Source organism: Lissotriton vulgaris, chromosome 1_1, assembly GCF_964263255.1.
Source record: "Lissotriton vulgaris chromosome 1_1, aLisVul1.2, whole genome shotgun sequence".
NCBI classification, from domain to species: Eukaryota; Metazoa; Chordata; class Amphibia; order Caudata; family Salamandridae; genus Lissotriton; species Lissotriton vulgaris.
The window spans coordinates 73,206,482-73,212,763 of NC_141685.1; the positions used below are offsets into that span (position 1 = coordinate 73,206,482).

Here is a 6,282-nt window from a genome sequence, read left to right on the forward strand (position 1 = left end):
TATAATCATGCCCTTTTGGCTACATTGCCCTGAACGCTGCCGGTGACCCTAATAAAAGCAATTTGAGATGGACGTGTTGCTGCAAAGTTTGTAATTCGTTGTGGCTTCGCCACGGTTGACTGCTTGAGTAAGGCGATAGGCACGAGTGTAACACTTCAGTGTATCAACTGGATTAGGAATATAGGATTCACTGAAGACATCTAAGCATCTTTAATGGACCTGCCATTCGATGGCTGTCGTCTTTTAAACAAGAAAGAGGACTAAGCCCTAGACAGATTTAAAGAAAGCACAGCCCCGGCACATTTCTTGCCTCCGCTAAGCAATTTCATAAAAAATATTGTCACCTCAGTGGATACAGTAGGGTTTTTCAACTCTGCAAATGCGAGACACCACTGCAAATCCAACAGGTATCCTAGTTCTTTCATGGACATGGCGCACAAAGACAACATCCACGACATCAGGGAAAACACTCCACTGAGTCACCTGCTGCAACAGCGGGCGCAGCCGCAAAACATCTTTATTGTGTCCTTCCTGACACAGAGTCACCCTGTTGGATTCAGAATCTAACATTTTGTCCAGCAACTGAGATTGTGCCAGGTACAGACTCCTCTCCTTACTCCACCCAGATTTAACAGTGGTGGTGGATGCATCACTTCTGGGTTGGGAAGGCCATACAGGAGAGGTGCAGATTAGAAGACCCTCGTCACAGGCAGAAGCCTGACTCCACCTCAATTTGTTGGGAGTTGCAAACATTTAGCTTGGTGCTCTTGGCATTCCTGCCCATCATCATCATTCCTGCCACAACATAGTCAATTACGAGGATCTCATCAGGACGTATCAGACTTAAACTTGTTTGACAGCAAGCAGAAGATTCAATGGCTTCAGGTGTTTGGTCAAGCAAACGGGGCGCTGGAACTGCTTCGTTGAATTTGACTTCCTCCTGGGAATGCTGGCCTGTGATACAGAAGATCCTTTACTGAGGAATAATGAATACAGTGTGAGCAGTATACAGGAGAGGTGGCAAGCTAATGTACTGATGAGACCATGATAATTAACTGATTAACTGGAATAGTTGAAACATCAACTATACAGGGACTATTTCACATGAACTATGTCTTCTAAGAATCAGCTTTGCTTAACTTGTATTGTACAAAAATAATGTTCAGCCCTGTTTCTGTGTATATGTGAATCAGATTGTTCTATCATATCCCTTTCACCTTGAGCACCACACCGTCATCACTCAAATATGTCTATATACACACTTGCTGCTGAGAATACGATTTGAGTTATTAGAAAGGAAAAGGCCTAGTCTGAATTCTACTCTTGATACAAATGGTGAATTAACAGCTGCCCAGGCCTGCATATGTGATACAGGCCAGTGAGATAATGAAACCCTCGGACCCCAGTGTTTATTCTCATGGGTAGTGATTATATGCAGCTCCAATCATCACTTCTGGAGCAGAAGGACATCGACAATGAGCTGTACAAAGTCATCTACGAAGGTGCTGCAATACTGCTTTCAACTTTCAGGATTCAGTCGGGCTCCTGGTGAGAAATCTGCAGGTAAAGAAGTATCCACCAGGAAGAGCATTATCAAACGTAACTTGTTTGTTACGTTTTAATGCTGCTGTATCTTATGATGAAAATTCTATATTCAATAATGTTAACAAGTGTACAAAACACTGCACCTAAAATATATATTTTAGTCATATGTTAACAAACAAGGGTGAGTAGAAACCATTGGGGTTGAAAACATTTAATACATTCATATTGTGAATTTTGTGGCAATTTGTTGATTTTTTTCAAGCACTAACATTTCTGAATGAAGTAGAGACCTTCAGAGCATTGTTACTTTCCGATACTTAAATTACGGATTTTGTGGCACGTAGTTGATTTTTTCAAACCCTGATATTTCTCCGGAGGTTGCATGTGGGCAGCCTAAGTTATCCTGCAAGACCTGTTTGATTATTCCTATTGCAACTACAATTTTCGCTCTTTATGTAAAGTGAGGTCGCTTTAGAAGCTGTTCAGCAACTCAGAATCCGGCTTCCTATTCACCTGGTGTCGAAGCATTTATAGTGAGACTGACTTTCTGACTGAAACTTTTCTGGCATTCAGAGTATGTATAAGGCTTTAGTCCAGAGTAAATTCTCTCACGTGGAAAGAGACTGTATTCGAAACTAAACCTTATCTGACATTCAGAACATCCATCAGGCTTTTTCCCTGTGTGAGTTTGTTCATGTCAAGTGAGAAGCAATTTGTAACCACAAGTTTACTTGTATTTCGAGGACTCATAAGGATTATCCCCAGTGTGGATTCTCTCATGTTACATAAGAATGGCTTTCAGATAGAAGCTTTTCTGGCATTCGGAGCAATGAAAACGTTTTTCCCCACTGTGGAGTCTCTGATGAAGAATGAGATACCTTTTCTGAATGAATCTTTTCCGGCAGTCCCCAGAATGGAGTCTCCCATGTTTAGAGAGGTATTTCTGTCATTCACTTTTCTCTGTCTGTTTGCTCATGTAGAGTGCGATTGTGTTTAAAATTGTAGCTTTTATGGCCTTCAGAGCACTGATGATCATTTTGGAGCATGTGTGTTTGATATGGTACTTGTAACAATCTCAACTCTCAATCTTGTATGCCTTTCAGAGCAGTGATAAGGGTTTTCCCCAGTGTGGATTCTCACATGTTCAGTAAGATTTATGGCTAAAATATGTTTGGCATTAAAACCACTGATAAGGTTTATCCCTAGTGTGGGTTCTTGTATGTTTAGTGAGACCACTTTGGTCATTGAAATATTTCTGGCATTCAGACCACTCATATGTTTTTTTCCCAGGGTCAGATCTTGTATGCTGAGTGAGACTGCTTTTGTCACTGAAACATGTATGGCAGTCAGAGCACTGATGAGGTTTTTTCCCCAGTGTGGGGTCCTGTAGGCTGAGTGAAACTTCTTTGGGCACGGACACATTTCTGGCATTCGGAGCACTTTTGGCTTTTTAGCCAGTGTGGGTTCTTGTATGGTGAGTGAAACTTTTTTTTCCACTGAAGCATTTTTGGCATTCAGAGCATTGATAAGGTTTTTTTCTGAGTGTGGTTTCTTGTGTGCTGGCCGAGACTGCTTTGGGTACTGAAATATTTTTGGCATTCAGAGCACTGATAAGGTTTTTCCCCAGTGTGGATTCTTGTATGCTGAATAAGAGTGTTTTTTTCACTGAAACATTTCTGGCATTCAGGGCACTGGTAAGGTTTTTCCCCGGTGTGGATTCTTGTATGTTTAGTGAGTCTGCTTTTGCCACTGAAACATTTCTGGCATTCAGAGCACTGAAAAGGTTTTTCCCCAGTGTGGGTCCTTGTATGCTGAGTGAGACCACTTTGGTCACGGAAATATTTCTGGCATTCAGAGCACTGATAAGGTTTTTCCCCAGTGTGGGTTCTTGTATGGAGGGTGAGACTTCTTTTTTCACTAAAACATTTCTGGCATTCAGAGCACTGATAAGGTTTTTCCCCAGTGTGGGATACTGCATGTCGAGAAAGACTCTGTTTAGTACGAAACCTTTGCTGGCATTCAGAGCACTGATAAGGTTTTTCCCCAGTATGGATTCTCAGATGTGCAGTTAGAAGAAAATTACGTTTGAAATTCTTTTGGCATTCAGAGCACTGATAAGGTTTTTCCCTAGAGTGGATTATTGCATGTCGGAAAAGACTCTGTTTAATATAAAACCTTCGCTGGCATTCAGAGCACTGATAAGGTTTTCCCCAGTGTGAATTCTCAAATGCTCAGTGAGATAAGATTTACGGCTGAAACTTTTCGGGCATTCAGGGCACTGAGAGAGTTTTTCCCTAGTGTGCATTCTCACATGTTCAGTGCAGTGAGATTTTCTGCTAAATATTTTTTGCCACTTATATCTTTTTTCCCTAGTTTGGGTTACTGTGCGATGAGCGAAGCTGGTGTAAAGACTGATTTAGTTCTTGCAGTCCATGTTTTTATAATATTTATTTCTAGAGTTAATGCTCCAGGTTTGGTTTTCTCTTGCTTATATGCAATGGTAAGAGTGAACCAGATTCTAGAGTCTGGGCTTTTTTAAATAATGTTCAGCATTAATCTCTAAATGAAATTGTATGTAATCTTAACACTTGAATTGAGCAAAATATATATGGAAGCAGATCTATAGCACCAGCCAAAATGTTTTTCGCGGAGTATATTGGGCTTTAGGTTATGGCCTGTCCGGCAGCAACTTATTTTGTATCCGAAGTTTTTCTCACATTCATTTGTTAGGTTCTTAGCAAAGCAGTGATAAGGTATTAATCAGATATTTAATGATTAAATGTTAAGTACCTTTTTGCACTGACATAATGGTGGTAACTAAGGACGTCAGAACATGCGCAGTAGTATTGTGATCATCAGTCGCAGAACATCAGTTCCTGTTAACCTTCCTGTGTTTGGTGCCAAGTTTCTAGTTGTTTAGATGATGGGGATCTATTTACATTACATATAGCACCACGGTGTTCACTTAATTCGTTCTATATTCAAAAGTTTTACACATCACTCCTGCACAACAGATAAGGTTGAGGCAATTTACATAGAATTACAGAACAGTACCAAATAAAAAGGAAACATATATGTGCGATGGTCTTGAACAAAATAAAGTGGTGAATTTTTAAGGGTTTTGTTAAAGTGAGGAGAGTTGCTCGAGGTGTTATATTCAGAGGCAGAAAGTCTCAAAGTTGCACCAGTAGTTAAAACTGGTTGTTGAGCAAGGGTGATTTTGAATTTCTGTGCTTTTGGCTGTTGCACCTGTAAGCTTCAGAGTCTTCTTTCAGAGTCTTTTCTTTAATGGTATGCAGAAGAAACCTTTTGTTATAACTTTCTTTTAACCAGCGTGTGCTTCTTCTCGGGAATTGGATGAGTCTTTAGATGAACATTATTCTGTCATGCTGAGGCAATTTGTCTTTCTGGTAATATTTCAGATGAGGATGCTGAAGTGACTGATCTTTCCACATTATTTCTGATGCTGTGTGCTCAGATATGGTTCTGTTCTGGGTTAATGAAACACAAAGTTGGAAAATTCACTTACAGGAACAGTACTTTTATCAGCGTAAGGTTCCTCACCACACCTAGATTTTGGAAACAGTTTCAAACTCAGAACGCTGGATATCCTTAATTTTTTCAAAACAATCCTTCTTATGGTATCGGCCTTCAGTTGCCTGGTGCTAAATCTTGCTTTCTTCGTTCATAATTTCAATCACCTGTAGTATTAAAATAAAATAGTTAATACGTGTAGTTTTGCAAAAATATAATTCACAAGCCAAATCAATATAGAATTTTGAAAAATTTGAGCTAGTTTTCCGACACAGCAAAGAGTAGAATGGTAACCTGAGAGGATTTTTTGACTTTTCACAATTTTAATTAGTTCATAAAGGGTACATGTACCCTGTCAATTTTTAAAGTCAAATGCGCTGGCACAAAACAGATATATATATTACTATTAATTCATTTGTAATGTAGATTTCTGGAACGGGAATGTCCCCTCCATGGATAACAGTCGTTTTCCCCTGCCCTGAGTTACCCACTACTTGTCTCTGATATCCAGGATTTCGATTGATAGCCCCAGCTTCACCCTGATCTACTGTGTGTTCCAAGGCCTATGCCTAGACCTATCCCTCAACTATGGCCCTGATTACGAACCAAGCGCAATGAAATTAAGGCGTACTTTCATGTGTTCATTTCATTCCACCTGATTATCAGTTGTGAGGTTTTTCTGCACCTGGATTTACCGGGTGCAGAAAAACAGGATATCATTTTTTTGCAGACTGAAAAATTAGACGGAAAAGCTGCAGAAGACTTTGGCTGTAGCATAAAGCAGCCAAGACGTATGCTGTTTTTTTTACTAACTGGGGGAACATACAATGCTTTGCCCTGTTAGAACTGCCCACGTGTCGAAAACCCTGCCTGAGGCTACACCTGTGGTCCAGCCGGCCACAATTTGGGCTAAATTACTGATGGGGGGAAGGTCCAGATGGGCTGCACTTACCAACAGGCCAGGTGTGACCGCTATACCTTCGGGACTGCTGATCTTCAGGCAACTGCAACGAAAAGGAGGAGTGGGTGCCCTACTGAATGCAGACATGCACCCAGGTCGAAAGAGCTTGACAAAAGCCTGCTGGTAGGCCACTGCTCTCTCAAGTGTGCAGGTATGCCCTTCGAGTGCTGGGCAGATGGAAAGTTACCCTGAAAGGACTGACTCATCCTGTGAAGGGGATAAACACTTAGGGCTGAGAGCAC

General features: G+C 40.9%; 1 pseudogene; it reads right to left on the reverse strand.

Annotated features, from left to right (window-relative positions):
• Positions 1–2,995: 2,995 nt before the first annotated feature.
• LOC147737365 (uncharacterized) lies at positions 2,996–4,271 on the reverse strand (annotated as a pseudogene).
• Positions 4,272–6,282: the final 2,011 nt, after the last annotated feature.